This window comes from Patella vulgata, chromosome 1 (genome assembly GCF_932274485.2).
Source record: "Patella vulgata chromosome 1, xgPatVulg1.2, whole genome shotgun sequence".
In the NCBI taxonomy this organism is placed as follows: Eukaryota; Metazoa; Mollusca; class Gastropoda; family Patellidae; genus Patella; species Patella vulgata.
In genome coordinates, this window is record NC_065879.2 from 78,175,790 (window position 1) to 78,197,611 (window position 21,822).

At 39.3% G+C, this 21,822-nt stretch overlaps 1 protein-coding gene across 1 annotated transcript in view; it reads left to right on the plus strand.

The window, feature by feature from the left end:
* The window catches only part of LOC126810853 (solute carrier organic anion transporter family member 2A1), a 77,498-nt gene that overhangs the window by 41,585 nt on the left and 14,091 nt on the right, over positions 1-21,822 (plus strand). The gene's annotated exons all lie outside the window — the stretch shown is intronic.

Genomic DNA, 21,822 nt, shown 5'->3' on the forward strand with positions numbered 1-21,822 from the left:
CTCTCTCTGTTCGGGCAAAATTGTTTATACTGAGTTGATTATATTTTGCTTTTACTGTATTATATAATTTAGCCATTATGTTGCCAATCTCTCTGGTTTGTTTCACTTTGTTTCCACACAATCACGTGACTCTTAGCAAGTTCATTATCTGTAAGACGTTTGAGTTTTCCTATGGAGCTTACATAATTAGATAATGTTATAACGCACCGCATGCCGTTTACCCGTCACCATTAGGACGTTGAGCTCCATTTCATTTCATTTCTCCTTGACAGTTTATAATTAATTTCGGGTTCGTTCATGTTTTTTTCTTGTTTTTTTTAATCCGTGTCTGTGTTCATCTCAAGTTAATGAAGTCGACGTTCTATTTCTGGCGTTCTGATAGACTGCATGTCAGTACATATTACTGTGTGTTTTGGATTTTTTTTGTAAACTAATTCAGCAGTCAGCAGCCTTTCATCGCATCATTAGCTGTATGTTAGCAACAATATATGTTTTAACTATTTAGTTTCGTACTCAAAATTGCAGACGACATGTGTCTATATGTATACATAGTAATTGATTTCACGTCTGCTGCCAATATCAACAACAACCTAAGCAGACGATCGCGTACATGTTGAAGACAGATGTTTGGGTAATAGTATATTAACTTGCCATCTTACAAACGGGGTTGTAATAAAAAGGAGAGAGAGAGAGAGAGAGCGAGATGGAGGGGGGTATGCCAGAACTAACATAATGATAGTGTTTACTTCAACAGTGGGAGGAAACCCATGACTTCTCAATGGTGCCCATATCACGTTATTTCGAAACTAACACATCCTTGGTGGGGAGTCAAAAGGTCGTATCTGGATTTTGCGAAATTGTCCAAGAGAGGCACACATCACACAGAGGTTAAGAATCAAAATGTCTTATTCTTATAAACCCGTCACGTCAAAATGTCGTGAGTGGGGGTGGGGGTATGTCAGGACTAACATAATGATAAGCTTTACTTCAGCGACTTTTTGATGGTGCCATATCACGTTATTTCGAAACTAACGCAATAGCGCCTGATTCAGTTTCATGTTCTGGGGCGACGTTCTCCCGGAACAAGCCTAAGACTCCGACAGTCAACACAAAACTGGGCATTCTTGTTCTTTTGTGAAAAGTGCATCCATGTTTGATATGGCGTCACAATTCCAAGATGACTGCGATGACATCAGTAGAGACCGGGAGAGGTGCCGGGGTAGGGTGGACCAAGCTTCCATCGAGTTCGGTTCGCGAATACATTAACTATACATGTGTATGCCCGCTTTCATTGTCCCTGTTTGTTTGTGCAGAAAGGTGGGACTTTAAACCCCATTTCATTTTCATTCATGTTTTCTTACACTGCAAGTTAATGTGTGGGTTTCCTATCTCTCGGGGTGGAAAAACTTAGTTTACTTCAGGTATTCATAATACTTGTGTACATATCGTAGTCATATCTGACGAATAGATCAATTATATAATATTGTTTAAAGCCCATAGCTACACCAATCTGTGTAATATAAGCATGCCAGACTTCCACTAATCACATTATCACACACTATGTTTAGAAGATCATAATACTAATCATATTATATCTTCCCTTCATTGTATATTTCTTTACGAGAGAGAGAGAGGGAGAGAGAGAGAGCACATCACCATATTCCAACTGGCAACGATTCTTTCACATCGCAAGCGAATGTGTGTACGGGTAGACCTTGGTTTTTCGTTTCATCCGAACGACTGCACACGAGACCTCGTGGTCAGTGAGCCAGCGTCTTGCTCACCGAGTTCATATAAATTATAATAGCTCACGGGTGTTTTTCAACTTGTCTACGATATCACCTTAGGTGGAAGTGGACCTAAAACACCAGAAACGGGATTCATTTCACAAGTCATATATAACTTCTATTATAAAACGTAGCAAATGAAATTTAATATGGTTTAAAACGAAATAAATGAATCAAATAGTAATGGAGTTTAATTTTGGGGGGCAAGCAGGACTATAGAAGTGTGCTATAATTGAAATATTTCGATTTCCAACTGCCAGACAAGGAGATATGTAACGTGTCTCTGTTTTTCGTCCCATTCGAACAATTACGGGCTACACCACTGCCAAGGAGAAACACGACTGAAAGTTTCTTGGTTAGTTAGCCAGAGAAATACTCTGCGAGTTACAAAGACATGTGCAGTCATTATACCCCTTTACGTTAGAGGGGGAATTTTGTTCAAACAGTTGCGTTTTCTCCAACTGCTTGTGGAATGCCTAATGGTCAACGCGTGCGCGTTGTATCATAAGGTATGCCACTTAGTCAAGTGGTTTGGTTTCGATTGCCCGCTTGTACGCGACAACGGGTAGGATGGCCTGTCCAACCTCGTGGGTTTTCTACGGGTCCCCCGGTTTCCCCCCACTGTTAAAGACCCCTACGCGCAAGCGAATTAATAAAATAAAATTGAACCATATGTTAGTCCTAAAATGACATAGCTTGTGTCGAGTGGACGTTAAATGCCATTTTAGTTCTCTCCCTACTGTCCCAACAACCAACTGCCAATGTCTACATGCCACCACGATCTAGTTCGTCTGGACATATTATCCCCTCCGCGGGCAACAACAGAAATTCTGTTATAACCATTAGTCCATATCCCCAAACCACGAAGCTGCTAACCTAGTTAGCTAGCCTTTAAACCACAAATAGATTGCCGCAGGTTAAACACGATTCAGACAATAGGCCGCCATTGTTGTCCGCCATTATTTATATTGAGTAGGTTCTGTATTGTTTTACTGTATAAATTTAGCCATTTTGGTATCAATCGATCTGGCTTTGTTTCAGTTTATTTCCATACGATCACATGACTCCTAGCAGGTTCATATCAATTCAATGTCTCTAAGTAGTTTAAGTTTTCCTATGGAGCTTACATAATTGGGTAATATTTGGCACGCGAGGATGCACCATTCAGTCATTTCGCCTATCAAAGGTGAATTATGTAAGCACTAAATCTGCCTACTGCAGGTCTTTCTTTTGGCCTCAAATGTTATATAAATTAGTGAGAGAGAGAGAGAAATGGGGTTTAACGCCCATTCGACACAAACTAGGTCATTTCGGGACTAACACATGGTTCAATTTCATTTCAATAATTCGCTTGCGCGTAGGGGTCTTTAGCAGTGGGAGGAAGCCGGAGGGCACGTAGAAAACCCGCGAGGTTGGACAGGCGACCCTACCCTATATACCCTACCCTACACGGTCACCATTTAATAATTTCATTTAGAAATAAATAACCGAGACATTGTTTATTATGGTAACAATAGTAGAAATGAGAATCAAGAGTACGCCATTCTTATCAAAACTTAAACAAATGTATAATTTCGCCCAGAGCAAAGTGATGTGACTGAAATTCCTTTTCAGTATCTATTTTTACACTAGTATAGCAAGAATTGTCAGCTCTTATCTAAATCGTACATAAGGCATCTTTAATATATCGAAAATATACAAGTGGAGTGGAGTTAAAATATACAATGTATAATCAATTTCCAAACTTTGGTGTACCATGCCCCAAATCCCCCTCGACCCCTTTGATACTAAAAAAAGGAGTTTTGTAAAATTATATATTACAATAAAATCCTCGAAAAAAAGTTATTGATTCCTTCCAATAAAATAAAATTATTTAAATAAAGTAATAAGGAATCAGAAAATAATAATTTTATATAGTAATTAGTTCAAGAAAAATCAATTTAGTCAACAAAATACAATGACCCAGGCGACTAAATGAAATGAAATGAAAGGGGGTTTAACGTCCTACTGTTCTGCTCCGAACTGGGCTAATGAAGACGGGCATACGCAATACAGTGTGCTATGGGGGAAATTTTGCCAGGACAGCGGCACTACGGCCTACTCTTATATCGAATTCCAACTGTCAAGGTATATTTTACGTGCACGTCAATGTGTACAATGTGTACACGGGACTTCGGTTTTCCGTCCCATCCGAACGACTAATCAGCTGTCTCTGTCAGGCCCCAGGCGACTAAAATTAATGTTTATATACATACAAATGAATGATGGATCATAAAGGTCATGGAGTATCAATTTACAAATTCAAGGTAAAGATATTAAAAAAGGTAAATTAACACCTGGTAATCAGAAAATTGATAACTCTCAGTTAATAGGGTTAAACCTTCTTGTTCAAAGCTGTAAACAAATTGTCATAAATATGGTGGCAGATGCACGGTGATATGTATGGAGGAGGGGAGACTGGTGTTTCCGACAGTAATTTATATCAAAAGTTACTTTGGTGTAAAAGTAATAATGGAACACGTAACGTTTTTCCTTTTGAAATTTCCCCAACCCTAAATATTCAAATTGCCCCCTTGTGGGGCGGAATCCATACGTTGGGAATCAGTGATCTAGGGGAAGCCGAAGCTTCTGCTGTATATTATAATACGAGTCTGAAATCTTTCCATTTATCGGCCCATGACCATGTATTTAGAATACGAGTTTGAAATCTTTCCATTTATCGGCCCATGACCATGTATTTAGAATACAAATATTTAGATTGCAAACTCGTATTCATATATACAGCAGAAGCTTCGGCTTCCCCTATATCTTATCTGCGATATCACTATTGTGAAGGAACAGGTGGGTGAGGTATACAAACTGGTATATGACCATGTATTTAGAATACGAGTTTGAAATCTTTCCATTTATCGGCCCATGACCATGTATTGAAACATTTATTGGTTCTAATACATGGTCATGGGCCGATAAATGGCAAGATTGCAAACTCGTATTCTAATATACAGCAGAAGCTTCGGCTTCCCCTATATCTTATCTGCGATATCACTATTGTGAAGGAACAGGTGGGTGAGGTATACAAACTGGTAGTCAGATTGATAGGGCATTTAATCAAGAGGGGCGTGGTAGAAAGTTCCAGGCCTAGAACAATTTTCGGTATGTTTCAAGCTCGATTGTGGGTTATCAGGGACGAACAGGGCAAGTGTGTCTAGATGTTGCGAATTTCTAAACGGGTTTACACATTTGCGTGCACGTAAAAGAACCCTTAACGGTTGGAAATCCAAAGCAAACATGCCGATATTTGGGCAAAACTCACCTCGCATTGTACCCGTAATCATACACTGTTAAGCGGATACCATTGACTTATTAACCTCGGCGTAGGGTAGCCTGTACAACCTCGTGGGTTTTCTCTGGGCCCTCCGGTTTCCTCTCATTGCTAAAGACCCCAACGGCCAAGCGAATTAATGAAATAAAATTGAACCATATGTTAGTACCGAAATGTCGAGTGGACGTAAACACCATTTCTCTCCCTCTCTCTGAACGTAGGCCTTTTAGTAATGAAATTGTTGTCATTTAATCACAAAAGTGATCATTATTCTAAACTAATGTTTAGTATGGATGGAAAGTGATTAGAAATTATACAGTAGTCATTAATTAGCAAGTGCGTAACTAGCTGTGAAAGATGCCACCTCTAGTGTAGAAGCGTGACTATTTATAACACCCATCACTATTGAATACACAAACCTAGTCAATAGTGGTGTATATTATTCAATAGTCACAGTTTTAACACCTTCTTAGCAACTACTGCTTTATTGCTACCAACTTTAACTAATAAATATTATGCGTATATATGACGATTTTGATCTGTTTGTGCCAAATATTTTCATTTATAAAAGGTTTTTTTTGTTCATAAATCAACGGGGGGCGGGGGCAAATGGTTAGCGCGTGCGCGCCGTATCATCATAAGGTCTGTCATTGAGTCAACTGACATGATTTCGATTCTCCGGTTGTACGTGACAAGGGGTAGGAGTGGATTTTCTCCGGATCCTCCGGTTTCCTTCCACTGTAAAGACCCCTAAGGCAACGATATTAACTTTACAGTGATATCAACTTTACAATGATATTATATCACTGTAAATGACCATAATGTCTGTGTCAAAGTGACCGATGTTTTGTGTTGATACGACATCAAACTACATGTACATCTTATTTCATGTCCTGTTCAATTTAATAATATCGTCTCCGTATTGTATACTAAATGTATTAAAGTTTCATAAAATATAACTAACGGACAGAATCCATACATGGAACCAACCACAAAAGGATAAAACCTAATTGAATCTGAATCATATTGACGTCTCATGTCTGCGTGGTTTATAAACGTGACGGACGTTACGTGTCAGAGGTTTTTATGGACAGCGTCGTATTATATATTGCACGGTTTCGTAAATAAACACCATTTGTATTGACAATAATGTGCACAGAACGTATAAAACACTTCACGTCGCCATATTGTTATTAAATATGCATTATGTGAGAGGTAAATCTGCCTATTACAAGTCATTATTCTGGCTTTAAATGTTACATGAATCAATTTTTAGACATTAATTCAATTGATGGCAAGCCCATAATCAACACTCTAGACCATGAGATGGCTGAGGTATGTCCGTCTTATCTACGTTAAAAAATAATATGGCGACATTCACAATAAAGGTGGTTGAAGGACTGAAAATCGAGACTGCGTCTATTATTGGGGCATAGTCTTGACAATCGAGAATCTGAAATGCCAATCAGCAATGGTCGAACATAATTTAGGTTATTTCTTGTTAAAACTTCAAAAATTCACAACTTTACTCAGAATAAAATAATTTAGCTGAAATTTCCAACATATTCATTTTTCATTATCTATTTTTAAATTATTATTATAGCAATAACAACCAGCACAACATCGCCCCAGTCTTTCAATGATCAATTTCAAACTTATTGAATTTTACAAACATCCACTTTTCTCAAACACAAAGTTTGAAAACTCTAATTCTTAAATTATTTGGCAATCCGACGTTATGCAGAAATTAACAATGGACAATATTTACGAATATTGAATGTACAAAGAGCCCATGATCATAATATTGAAGGGGGTTGATCGTTTTGCCAGGCCCGGTCAAAGGAATCTACAGGCAGTGACGTCATTTTATTCATGTACGTTTACTTGCTGGTCCTTCCGCCTCAAAATCATGAATAATCCCCAAACATGAAAATTCAAATACTCTTCTTCGATTATAAAGCAAAAAGTGAACAGAACATGACACACAAAGGGAGAAGGAAAATGTAGATGGGAGAATGATAGAATTGCTATAAATAGAGGCACTACATTCTTTAATACGATCTGATTCCAATCAAATGTCATTTTCTGTTTTCTGTTTTGTAAACCGCCCAAGGCACACCCGTGAACATCAACTGATCTTCTCTAGTCATTTGATAAACATGAAATGAAATGGGGTTTAACGTCCTACTGATCTGCCATTTGATAAACACTTACTAGATAATCAGGAGCCACGATAGTTAAATGAGTAAGACGCTGGCTCGCTTATATTTGAGGTCGCGGGATCGCTCCCGATGTTGGCCGAAAAAGTTTATCGGGATTTTCTTGCGTGATTTCCCCTCTTGTCAGTTGTGCAGGACGGAAGGACCTCAGTTTTTGTCCCATCCGAAAGACTAGACAGCTGTCCTTGTCAGTGATGCAGGACGGAGGGACAAGCAACGACTGCTGTCTAGTCGTTCGGATGGGACAAAAACTGGGATCCCGTGTATACATTGGCGTGTAAGTTAAAGATCCCTTGCCAATTGGAATTCGATATAAGAGTAGGTCGTAGCGCCGCTGCCCGGGCAAAATTTCCCTCATAGCACACTGTATAGCACGCTAACCTGGAGGTCCCGTGTTCGATCCCGTTGTTGGCCGAAATAGTTCATTGGGATTTTGATTGTTCATTGGGATTTTTTTGGGCGTGGTTTCCCCCTGTCAGTGGTGCAGGACAGAGGAACAACGTATAGCTGTTCGGATGGAAAAAAATCCGGAGGTCCCGTGTATACATTTGCATTCGATATGGCTGTCTTCATTAGCCTAGTCGACGCAGAAAAGTTTCAAATTAAACCATCTGTTCATTTATTTTTTCTTAAAAGTTACAAAACCTTGCTTTCTTGGAGACATTACAGTTCGTTGGTATCCGTCGAAGGCCGCATTATTGGCAGAGGAGAAACCTATTTGATTAATTTATATCCCATTTCCACAAAGACCCTATTAATTCACAATAATTAGCAGTTAATGTCTTGTCTTAGACAAACTGGTATTAAATGCACATCTGAAATCATTTTGGGTCAGTCGGGTCAGTCATTCTAACCTTACTGACTGTCTATGGGACATATAAATTATATAAAGCTGGAAAGAAGTTAAGGTGTTGTTATTGAAACGTTTTCTATCCTTCTGAATTCAATTTGGATCAGTCGGGCCAGTCATTCACACCTTACTGACTGTGTATGGGACTTCTATGTTTCAAAAAGCCCGAACAAAGTTGGGGTGGATATTTAGACGGGTTCAATCCTCCTGAAATCAATTTGGGTCAGTCCTTCTGACCTTATTGATCGTGTATAGGACTTCTATAGTTTATAAAGCCGGGACGAAGTTTAGGGATGAATACTGAAACGGGTTTCATCCTTCCTTTCGTCACGATTTTGTTTCTGGAGCATATCGCATAGACAATTTTATTGAAGATGAACTTTTGCAAAAACATCAACTTTTATCCCACCTCTCACTCCTCGCGTCCTGGTTTGCTTTCCGAGGTCATTGAAGGACTAAAAATTTGGAACAATTTTGTTTAATTAATTCGCTTGCGCGTCGGGGTCTTTGGCAGTGAGATGAAAGCGGGGGACCCGGAGAAAAAACAGGATATTGGATAGGCGACCTATACCTTGTTACGTACAAGTCTCGGCGAGAATACGTTGGTTCGCTAACATTTAGGTCCCGTGTTCGAACCCGGTTTTGACCGAGAAAGTTCATCGGGGGCGCCAGTGATGCAGGACGGAGGGCCTATAGTCGTTCGGATGGGACGAAAACCAGAGCTACCCCACCGCACCCTTCATGGCGTATTCCAGAAAAGTCGGTGCAGAAAAGTGGGACGTTAAACCCCATTTCATTTCATTTGTACCTTAAAATACAGGAGTTATTTCTACTAGATAATGTTTTGTGTCGTCATCAATGCTTGTGATTGATCGAGACTAGTGAAACTACACGTGATCGATACTGGTGTACGTTAGAAACTATATAAATCTGTTTATATCATGGGTAATGAGACGTGAAATGAAGTAAAATGGGGGATTAACGGCCTACTGTTAATAAATATACGCCATATTGTGTTCTTTGAGAGAAATTGTATATTCGTATTTCGGGTTCCATCTGCTAAGAGAGGAGATATTTAACGTGTCCCGGTTTTAAGTACAGATTAAAATACAAATCTTTAGTTCCTTTTGTTTTTTTCGATGGCCTCCATTACCGAAAGATATGGTCAGTTGTAGTGGGATGTTAGAGGTCACGAGAATGGTGTCTCACCATGACGTCAATTGTTCGATTAACTAATCAGAATCGGTACAACTTTTGCTAGATTTGTTTTCTATCGCTGCGAATGTCTACTTGAAGTGTAGTGAAGATAAGTAAAACACAATTTTGAAGTATATTAAACAAACAATATAGGAACTGTGTTTTAATCAGGCTAAAGACTATACACCACTGACAAGCGGAAATAAGGCTGGACAATCCCTGGTGAGCTAGCCGGGATGTACTCTGCCAGTCTGCCCAGTCCCCGTATCTGTGTATTTGCATCAATCTCTTTATCTCTCTCTCTCTGTCTCTGTGTGTGCGTCTCTCTCACTCTCTCTCTTTCTCTCTCTCTCTCTCCCATTCACCTGTTCAACCTCGTGAGTTTTCTCCGGGTTCTCCGGTTTCCTCCCATTGATAAAGACCCATACACGCAAGCGAATTATTGAAACAAATTTGAACCATACGTTAGTCCCGAAATGGCCTAGTTTGTGTCGAGTGGACGTTAAACACCATTTCTCTCCTCTCACCCATCTTTTCGCCCTTCCTTTCTCTAGAGCAGTCGAGGATATCAAGCGGGCCATTTTTATTTTGTCAAGCAACGACAACTTCGTTTTAAATATAAAATGTCAGCGTTAACTCAAGTTAATGTGTTGATAGCGTGCCAACCTAGATTTATTGTATATAAATCGACAACGTCCAATTTGAGTCAGTCATTGTGACCTTACTAACTGTGTATGGGCCTATGATAGTTCATAAAGCCGGAACAAAATCAAAGACCATACGTCTAAAACTAGAGGGATGACCAAGTACAGTTTAAAAATGCATTACCCGACTATTGCAAGTCTTTCTTTAGGTCTTAAATTTGACTGAAATTTTCAACATATTCCCTTTTCATTATCTATTTTTGTGAGAACTGCCAGCTCCTTATCTAAATCTTACATAATGTATCTTTATTCAGGCTACATTTTACTACAAGAAATGAAATACGGTTTAACGTCCTGCACCAACCAGGCTAATGGATACGGGATAAAGTCATGCTGCGTGTCATTATGCGCAGTGGTGCTACAGCCTACTCGAATTCTGGCTGTGATATAAGTTTCATGAATTCCTTATCCCTTTGTAAATTATTATTATTCGAACGACTGGACATGTGAGGCCGTTCGCCTTGAACCACTTACACGAGGAAATCATGGAATAGAATCATGACACAATATTTAGTTAACTTTTGAGACAAACGAGCGGTTTGGTGTTTTTGATTTCATTTCTATGCTTACGTGTCTATCATGGAATAGGGGAATTTTGTCCCGACAGCAGCGTATCCATTAAGAGAGAGAGAGAGATAGAGAGGGAGAGCGTAATGGGTTTAACGTCCACTAGACACAAACTAGGGCATTTCTGCGTATGGGTCTTTAACAGAGGGGAAGAAACCGGAAGACTCACGAGGTTGGACACTCTTTGTCACGTACAAGCGGGGAATCTAAACCACACCATACCGTCTGATCCAACGCGCAGGCGTTAACCATTCGGCAATCCACCTCCCCTGGGCAAATGAAGACGATCATGTAGTCTGAATTCGATTCAAAGCTGTTCTACACCAACCGGCCTGATGGAGACGGGCATGAGCCATACAAAGTTGTATGAGGAGAAATTTACCCCTGGTGATTCTCATTTCACAATATAAGAAAATAAATGAAATGAAATGTGGTTTAGAACGGAAAAAAATGAAATGGAATGAGATGAAGTTGGGTTTGGCGTTTAAATTTTCTGCGCATTCGGGGTAATGAAAATGGACATTTAGCCTTGGAAGTGGTACCGCTGCCTACTCTTATTAAAATTTACAACATTTAGGGGGTGTTTTAACATGCTAAATTAAAGAGAGCCAGCTCCTCGGTACACATTCGCAGAGAAAACGCAAAAAATATTCTCCCAGTCAGGCTAAATCACTAAAAGCTACGAGGTTGGAATAGTTCAGTGAAATGTCGATTATTTTCTTTACTACTTTAGGGTTTGTTTGAAATAAGTCAAAAATCGGTCATTTATCTAAAGAAAACAAAGGCTATAGCCTTATATTGTATTGGTCACACACAGCTTTATTCATAAGATATTTCATTTTTATAAACCAATAAGCATGTCTAATTACTTCTGGGAATAGAGATATGAATGGAGGAATTGAAAGGGGGTTAACGTCCTACTTTTCTTCAGCTACCGAGGCTTATGAATGCGGACATACCCTGTGCAGTGTGCTACGAGAGAAATTTTGTTCTGGACACAGTCAATTCTGTATTTCAATTGCCCACTGCCATGGTTTCTTTTACTTGCACGTCAATTTGTACACCGGACCTCAGATTTAACGTTAAGTCGACAATATAGTGACAGATATTATACGATGGTGGTCAATATTGTATAAAAACAGCCTCGTGACTTGATAAATGAATTTGTAATCCATTTAGTAGAAAGCTCTAAATTTGGAGTCGACCGTCAATATTCTATAAAGAGAATATCATGTCGGTTCGTGTCGTGTCTTTTTATTAATAAAGCCCCTGTCACACTTTTGTGTACATAATTTCACGATAACACACGATTTAAAAAAATGTGTATATATCGACTTCTCATACGACAGTACACGACTTTTGTATATGACTGCTGAAGTCCATTCCCGGCCTGCTTAAAGAGACTGTTGTTTCATGTCGTGTCGTGTTGTTGAAAATGGCAGTCAGTGGTGTAACAAGGTCTTAAAAAGAATGTCGGGGTCGTGCAGGGTCGTGTTGTTAAAAATCGCAGTGGTATGACAGAAGCTTACAAAAAATATCGTTTCCATTCATGCCATGTCGTGTTGTTAAAAATCGTAATACCTTGAGAGGGGCTTAAAAAAATGTCGTTTACATCCATGCCGTGTTGTTAAAAATCGTAATGCTGTGACAGAGGCTTAAGCAGATTGTCGCTTCATTTCATGGAATGTCATGTCGGGTCGTGTTGTTAAATATCGCAATGATGTGAAAAGGGCTTAAAAGTCGTGCCCATTCATGTCGTGTCAAGTGGCATCCTGGTGTTAAAAATCGCAATGAAGTGCCAAGGGCTTAAAGAGAACGCCGTTTCCATGCATGTCGTGTCATATTGTTAAAAATATCATTGGTGTTACTGGTGCTCAAAGAGGATGTCATTTCATGTCGTGTCGGACCGGGTCGCGTTGTAAAAAATGTTCACATAGTAGCAAATCGTAAAGTAAAATTGTAATGGCGTGATAATGGCTTAAAGAGAATGTCCTTTCTATTCATGCCATGTTGTGTTGCTAAAAAATCTCAATGGTGTGAAGAGGGCTTACAGAGAATGTTGTGTCCATTCATGCCCCGTTAAGCCGGTCCGTGTTGTTAATAAAATGAAGTAGTTTTTATTGTAAAGCTGGTCAATATACCATAAACAAATTGTCAATATTGTATAATTATAATTATTTGTATTGTGTGGATATTGTACGCTGTGTTTATTGTCGATATTTCTATAGTGAGGCAAACTAATCTGTCCATATCGATTGTCGTTTAATCATACTAATTAAAATATCCAGGTGTGCTCACCCACCCCACCGCACAATAATAATATTTAAAAAATCATTATGAATAAGTGAGCGTTTTGTTGGCTGTGGTACGCTCGTATAATAGGTTATTGCTGATGAAAAGGAATGTTATATTCGGGTGCAGACAGTCGCCATAACTAGTCCTTCGGATGAGACGAAAAACCGAGGTCCCGTATATACATTGGAATGCACGTAAAATATCCCTTAGCAGTTGGAATTCGATATAAGAGTAGGCGATAGTGCCGCTGCCCGGGCAAAATTTCCCTCATAGCACACTGTATGGCGTATGCCCGTCTTCATTAGCCCAGTATAGGAGCAGAACAGTAGGACGTTAAACCCCGTTTCATTTCATTTCATTTCATTTCAGTCGCCATAACTCGACATAGACACTCCGACTCTAAATTCTCTCGGACCGAGGCGCCCCTCTCCCCTAACCAAAAATATCACGCCCTTCACCGAATATACGCAGATTAATTTAGGTTCTCCCTTGTCAGTGGTGCAGGATGGAGGGCCTGTCAAGACAAAAGGTATAGTCGTTCGGATGGGACAGAAAACCGAGGTCCCATGTACACATTGATGTGCACGTAAAACCCTTGACAACTGGAATATTCGATATAAGATTTGACCGTAGCACATTGTATAACGTATGCCCGTGTTCATTATCCCAGTCAGTACAGGAAAATAGGACGTTAAACCCCATTTCATTCCATGTCATATTAAATGAAATGAAATGGGGTTTAACGTCCTACTGTTCTGCTCCTAACCTGGGCTAATGAAGACGGGCATACGTCATATAGTGTGCTATGAGGGAAATTTTGCCCGGGCAGCGGCGCTACGGCCTACTCTTATATCGAATTCCAACTGCCAAGGGATCTTTTACGTGCACGCCGATGTTATACACAGGACCTCGGTTTTTCGTCTCACCCGAAGGACTAGTTATGGCGACTAGACAGCTGTCCTTGTCAGGCCCTCCATCCTGCATCACTGACAAGGGGAAACCACACCGGAAAATCTGAATGAACTTTCTCGGCCAATGCAGGGATCGAACACTCGACCTATAGGCTAGTCTTACCCACTTAGCCACGTGATCCCCTATGTCATATTAAAGAAGCTAAGTCTCTAACTCAATATCATCCAAAATCTTCGACATTGAAAACACGATTTATTTGTCGGTTTAAATCAACATTGATATTGTGATCTTATCGGGAAAAGATGGCCTTCTGATATCCAATATTTAAGACAAAATAAACATTTTACAATTGGTACACGAATCGTGTACCATAATGCGTTTCAGCGCTATTTGTAATAAGGGACTCGAAAAACGAGACTAGGCATATTCCACAAGTCATGTCAAACGGTGACGCTATATTCTTATCTGGAGAGCATGCCCAATAAATACTATCGGCGTAGACTGGAATAACCAGAAGCTAGAGATTGAAATTCGATTGAGAATACTGGAACCTAACTGATTAAAAATTACAGTAAAAACGGAAACGATTGAATGTAGGCCTAAATCAATTTATATACATTCATATTACATTATTGTATGCGTTGCAACCCATTTGTGTCAGTTTCTAGGTCCCAAATATTAGCGACTTAGCTCCTTTAATTTAGATATTCTAGCAGTTTGAGCTCCGATATTAACTGATTGCTTCATGGGCATATTGATTTATAAATTCTAACAGTTTAAGTTCCGTTATATAAACCACTTGTAAATAATATCCCCGAAAACGTCGTTAAATGTTAACAGACGCTATTTCATTAGCCAACCCATTTTAAAAGTGGAGGTTTCGAATGTTTATTTGAGCACTTGTAGAAGTATTTCAGACACAGTAACCGGTGAATGGCCCTAATATGTAATGTCTGTAGACTACGGAAAATCAGACATGATTTGGGAGGTTTTCGGTTAAAGATACATTGTGTAAGAGCTGAATCTGCCTAATGCAGATCCTTTGTTTGGCCTCAAATGTTATATGAATCATTAATTAGATATTTATTCAAATGCCAAGCCCACAATCAACGCTCTAGACTATCGGATGCTTTTGGCTTTCAGCAGATTTAATCACGACTGGCAGTTAATACTTTAAAAAGTGGATAATCGAGACTTTGTTTATTTGTAGCAATGATAATCGAGACTAGAATCTTGTTTAAACGACTATAACTCCGTTCAGATTTTCAAAATATTTCCTTTTCATTATCTATTTTTAACTATTAGAGCGAGAACTGTCAGCTCTTTATCTAATTCTCCATAAATCATCTTTAACGTAAATGGCCATATATGTTATTTTTATTTTATGGAAAAATCAGACATGATTTGGGAGGTTCTATGGTTACAGTGAATGGTCATATCATACTATATTATATTTTTACATTATGCAAAAATCAGATATGATTTTTGTTTTATATTTATTAAATAATAATGTTGTTACTTTAAAGAGACACTTTACTGAAATGAAGACAGGTCCAAAATCGAAAACTACTGGATTTTATCGAAACTATTTTCAATTAAGATTTATGATAATCCCCGCTTGATGAGGCCTACTTACCGACCAACTAAGGAATCTACGCGGGTAAAATAGTTCGATTTTATCTTTACTACAATTGGACATACGTTATATATCGACATAGATATCGACTGACTATGGAAGGCAACAGCAGGCCATTGACTTGTACTGGTCACAACTTTATAGGACAACAAATTCTTATAGACTGGTAAATATGTCGATTGGCGGAAATATATAGATAGACGGTTGAAGGCAAAATAGGACTCTATGTGGTCCAGTAAATATGTCGATTGATGTAAATACATAGGAGTGAATATCATTTATATATTTAGTACCTTGATAGAGCAATAAACTATATAATATAATACTTATGGAGAAAACAAATTACTAATTTATTTGGCGATGTTTCTTAGCTTCAGTTAGTCCCGAAATGATGTAGTTTGTGTAGAGTGGAGTGTTAAACCACATTTCTCTCTCTCGTTGTTCGTTGTACAGAATATTCACTAGAATCGTGAAGGGACTGTGCGTTATATCTGCTGGAAGAGTGAGACTACTTGATCCTCGGACACAGGACACAATTAATCCCTACATCTACTAATCTTTCTCTCTCTTTCACCTTTTGCATGACGCTGTGTGTTGACATTTTGTTGTAAAAGCGACGGAAAGGGTTTGAGTCAACTTGCGTGGTTTCGATTCCCCGGTTGTACTTGACAAGGAGTAGGGTCGCCTGTCCAACCTCGTGGGTTTTCCCCGGGTCCTCCGTTTTCTCCCACTTCTAAATACCTATACGCGCAATCAAATTATTGAAATAAAATTGAACCATATGTTAGTCCTGAAATGACCTAGCTTGTGTCGAGTGGACGTTTAACCCCATTTCTTTCTCTCTACGTTGAAATGCAGGGCGGATAATTACATGTTTACCAGTATGCTACTTTCAGTTTGTGTATCTCAAGATTTCCACGGTGACCTTCATACATGCTTTTGAGATATACGTTGCCAAATGTTGCTCCATCTGTGGTAGAAAGCGATCAACTCAACGAAACATTTACTAATCGGTCAAAGAGTCGAGAATTAACATTGGAGTAAATCGGGAAATTAATGGGGGTACTGCGACCATATTATTGGCTAGTTTCGATTTATAATAATTACTATAGCCACATTGGTAATTATTGTACTATCCATTGGTTAGCTATTTCTGTGTCCTGTCTATATCAATTCCATTAGCTACCCCCTATCATTAAGTAAGTAAGTGGGCTGGTTTAGTGAGACTAATGCACAGTGCGAGGCTATCCAGTCTCGTTTATCAAGTCACGTACGCAGTTTAGTTAACGTATAAAATAGATTAGCGGACTCTGTTTCTGTCTCAAGTATTTTGCCGGCCATTTCCGTTTGAACGTTTCAAACAAAGTAAATAGGTCATTTCTTTATGTGGATATTTTAAGAAATAAAATGGCGTTTAACGTCCTACCTTTCTGCATCAACCGGGATAATGAAAACGGGTATATATATATATATATATATATATATATATATATATATATATATATATAAGTGCGTTTTTGCCCGGGCAGCGTTTTGCTGGATACTTGTTATCGAATTCTATCTGTCAAGGTTTCTTGTAAGTGCACACTAACGAGTATGCAAATGGACACTGTTCCTGACTAGGCCCTCCAACCGCCCCTGAATGGTTAGCGTGCGCGCGCTGTATCATAAAGTCTGTCATTGAGTCGACTGGCGTGGTTTCGAATCCCCGGTTGTACGTGCCAAGGAGTGGGGTCGCCCGTCCAACCTCGTGGGTTTTCTCCAGGTCCTCCGGTTTCCTCCCACTGCTGAAGACCCCTATATGCGCAAGCGAATTGTTGAAATAAAATTAAACCATATGTCAGTTTGTGTCGAGTGGACGTTAAACCCCATTTCTCTCTCTCTCTCTCTCTAACCGCCCCACTGTAATCATTATTCAGCGGAATTTCCAATTAATATACAATATTTGTTATGACCAATTTATCAGGAAACAATTACTAGAGTGAATTAATGTTGTGTAGAATATAACATGTTGCGTTATTGATCACCAGACAAGAATCGATCCCAACATATTATACATATACAAATATTGACAAAAAGAAACAGATTTTATAAAGAGACACCTTGCTGAGTAATAATATTCATCTATAAGAACTTGGGTGAAGGAGGTAGAAATTGATTCTATTCGGGTCATAAGAGTGAGCGGGGTAGAAAGACTCCTAAAGTGACACTCCGCTGAGTATTAAATGAAATGAAATGAAATGAAATGGGGTTTAACGTCCTACTGTTCTGCTCCTATACTGGGCTAATGAAGACGGGCATACGCCATACAGTGTGTTATGAGGGAAATTTTGCGCGGGCAGCGGCACTATCGCCTACTCTTATATCGAATTCCAACTGCCAAGGGATCTTTTACGTGCATTCCAATGTTTACACGGGACCTCGGTTTTTCGTATCATCCGAAGTACTAGACAGCTGTCCTTGTCAGGCCCTCCTTCCTGCATCACTGACAAGGGGAAACCACGTCGGAAAATCGGGATGAACTTTCTCTGCCAATGCAGAGATCGAACACTCGACCTCCAGGCTAGCGAGCCAGCGTCTTACCCACCTACCCACCGTGGCTCCGAGTATTAAAGGAGGGTGGGGGTAGTAATTGGGTTTAATGTTGACTAAACAAAACTACTTCACGTCGGGACTTAGGGAATAGTAAATTTATTCTAAACTGGATGATTCGGGTCTATTTGAATAGCAAATCTACTCTAGCTTGGATAATTTGGGGCTGCGAAAATAATCAGTCTACGAGAAGAGTCAATCTACCCTGGACTGGATAATTCGGGTCCACTAGAAAAGATAATCTACTCTGGACTGGATAATTCGTGACTACGAATAGTAATACCTCGCTAGACTGGATTAATCGGTTCTACGAGAAAAGTAAATCTGCTATAGACTGGATAATTCGGGTCCACGAATTGTAATACTACGCTAGGCTGGATTAATCGGGGCTGCTCCAGACTGGAAAGTTTGCGACTACAGTAAAAGTCAATCTACTGAATAATTCTAGCGTGATTGTCCGACTCTAGGGAACAACGCTATACAATTGTCAATGAGGTTGAAATTATGTACGAAAGAATCGAGTATATTGTCACTGGAGTTGAAAAAATTCGATGAAATGTCAGGTATTGTGTTACAACTTTTGGTTTTACAAGACATAAGTTAGATATTGACGTACTATTGGTTTTAGTATTGACCGAACCAAAAAGGCAACAACTTTATTTATTGGCTAACTCTAAAGGTTAGTCTAGTCTATACTAATATTTGTGACTGTCGTTTGTCTGTCTGTTCGGGGTTGGCGGCTACACTAGGTTTGCCCCGAGTCTGAAATTTGGGGTATAGGGGTAGCTCGGACCGGAGAGTAACATAGGCCAGGTCGCGTTAGTCTACCACTTCCGGTTTCGGGGTTATGACCCCCGAGCGAAGCCGGGCATTCTTCTAGTATATAATAAATGAAAAGAAATGGAGAGTTCAACGTTCTGGTGGTCATTTCATTTCCAGTGTAAAAATAAAGAAAATAGGTTTGTATTCAAAGAGAAACCCCCATTGACCTAATAATAACGAACAAGCATTGGTTCCCATTTAAAAAAATAATAATACGCTTTGAAGCGCTTTGAAATACTTTCTGTGTGGAATAGCGCTCTATAAAGGACATTATTATTATTATTATTATTATTATTATTATTAACGGTCTTAGATCTCAAAAGAAGGTCCTGCGAACCTAAAAACAAAGAACTGGTTCCCCTTTAAATAATCTTGGATCTCAACATAAAGTCGACAGAATGTATAATGATAATAAATGTATAATTATTGACACAATGAGATAAACAGATCTAATAGAAAGATTAGTCACAAATCCATTTCCTGATATCTGCTAGCTTATCCTTTATTACATCAGACTGTCATGATAAGAGAGATACGGCACCCACGGGGCAGATGGAATGGATAACTCCTACAATCAGGGTTCCATTACCGCTTATCGTGAAAAGTTTTAATATATATGAGTCAATGTCTATGATGCAGAGTTTCTGATATAATAGCAATACAGTTTATTTGCTTTGTTTGTTAACAGCATTATCGTCGTCGTGGTCGTCAGCTTCGTGGTCGTCATCATCACCACCATCGTTTATAGTGAATGGATTTAATACAGACAGTCTATTGGGCAGAGTTTCTATTTATTATATAATACAGTTTATTTGAAACCACCATCATCATCATCATTTATAGTGAATGGATTTAATACAGACGAGTCTATGTCTATTGTGCGGAATTTCTAATATTGTAATACAGTTTATTTACTTTGTTTGTTAATTAGCATCGCCATCATCGTCTTTATAGTCTATGGCGCAACGTTTCTAATGGAGGTTAACGTCCTACTATTCTACTCCTCCTGGGCTAATGAAGACAGGCATACGTCATACAGTGTGCTATGAGGAAAATTTTGACCGGGCAGCGGCACTTTGGCCTACTCTTATAATATCGAATTCAACTGACAAAGTATACACGGGTCCTCGGTTTTTTGTAACACCCGAACGACTAGACAGCTGGGACAGTTCTTGTCAGGCCCTCCGCTCTGCACCACTGACAAGGGAAAACCACGCCGGAAAATCCCGATGAACTTTCTCGGCCAGCGATCTCCAGGCTAGCGAGCCAGCGTCTTACCCACTTAGCCACCAGCCTCCCCCCCCCCACAGGCCCTAATGTTGTTATAATGTTTATTTGCTTTGTTTATCATCGTCTTCGTCATCATCATCGTTCATAGTGAATGGTGAATGCCCGAATGAATGTCTGGGGTGCAGCGTGTTTAATGTAGCAATAGTATATATACAGTTTATTTGCCTTGTTTTTTTTTTATTTTTAGCATCATCGCCGTCGTCATCGCCGTCATTATCATCATCATTATCGTCTTGATGGTATTGATATAGTGCACGCAGCGCAATTTATTCGCTTTGTTTTGTTTGTTAGCATCATCGTCATCATCATCTTCATCATCATCGTATATAGAGTATGGATTTATAGCAGCTAAACGTCTAACTACCCGCCATCAACATTGATCGTCACCATCAACGTTTCGTCTTTGTTTCTAATACTGTAATGCTATTATCGCCGTCGTCTCTATCAACATCGTCGTCACCATCATCATTTCGCTGTTTCTAATACTGTAATACCATTATCATCGTCGTCTCCACTAACATCGTGGTCATCTTCATCGTTCGGTGTTTCTAATGAGGCAATGCATTTTACTTGCTATATTCATTATCATCAATGTATAGTTGCAGTGTCATTATCCTACATAGGTTAGGAATGACCCAAAAGTACATAGAAAATGATTTAATTCCGTTTAAGTCCGTATTTAGATAGTAAGGTCAGGGTATTGAGTAAAGGGGCGCCGTTTCGAACCCAATGAGTAGGGTCGTTAACCTAACCTCTGCACTGCAAGTGAATTTTTTAAAAACAAAAGACCCCCCCCCCTCTCTCTCTCTCCCTCCATCTCTCTCTCTCGCTTCGTGGCAATTTTTAGTAGCAGATCACATTGACCGTGTCTTTAGTGGCGACATGACTGCTTCCGGAATGTAATTTATATAACTCCAGAAGATGGAACCGAAACATGCGACACTGATCATGGGTTTAACGAGACTTAGGGGATACTCGAATGAACATTCCGGAAGGTGTCTATGGAATAAAAAAGAGAATTTATGACGACATAGCCTGCGCCAGCTCAATTTGTTACTATTAATCACCATAGCTCAAGGGCGTCTTAACGCATGAGCAATCCGGGCAGTTGCCGGGGGCCACACAAGTATAGGGCTCCCATTTTAATATGTATGTTCTGACTGATTCATCTGTGCAGTACAGAATGTTTGTTAATGTTTAAACAATAAATATGTTTAATTTTGTCGACCGTTTACTTCTTTGCACTGCTTTGCCCGGGGGACACCTATTTTGTTGTTGCGACGACTGACTCTGTCATAGTTGACACGTTAGATTACGTTAAGCCTACTTTACGTTACTTATTGATCTTTTAGCGTTTTCTGAAACTCACTCCGGATTACCGCCCTTATTATCGATATATTTTTGACATTCTAACTCATGACGTCATTTTCTCCATCCCTATTGCGGTTTTCTTGTAAATCATTTAATTGCTTTGTTTTTCATTTGGATTGAAAGCTGCATCATTATAGACCCGGGGCATTTTCACCAGGAATTTTTCAGCGCTGTCAGGAATAACGTTCATTTCCAATTTATTAATAAAACTATAGTGGCTTTGGTTATATTGTGTCGATATAAACGCTAAGTTTAGCT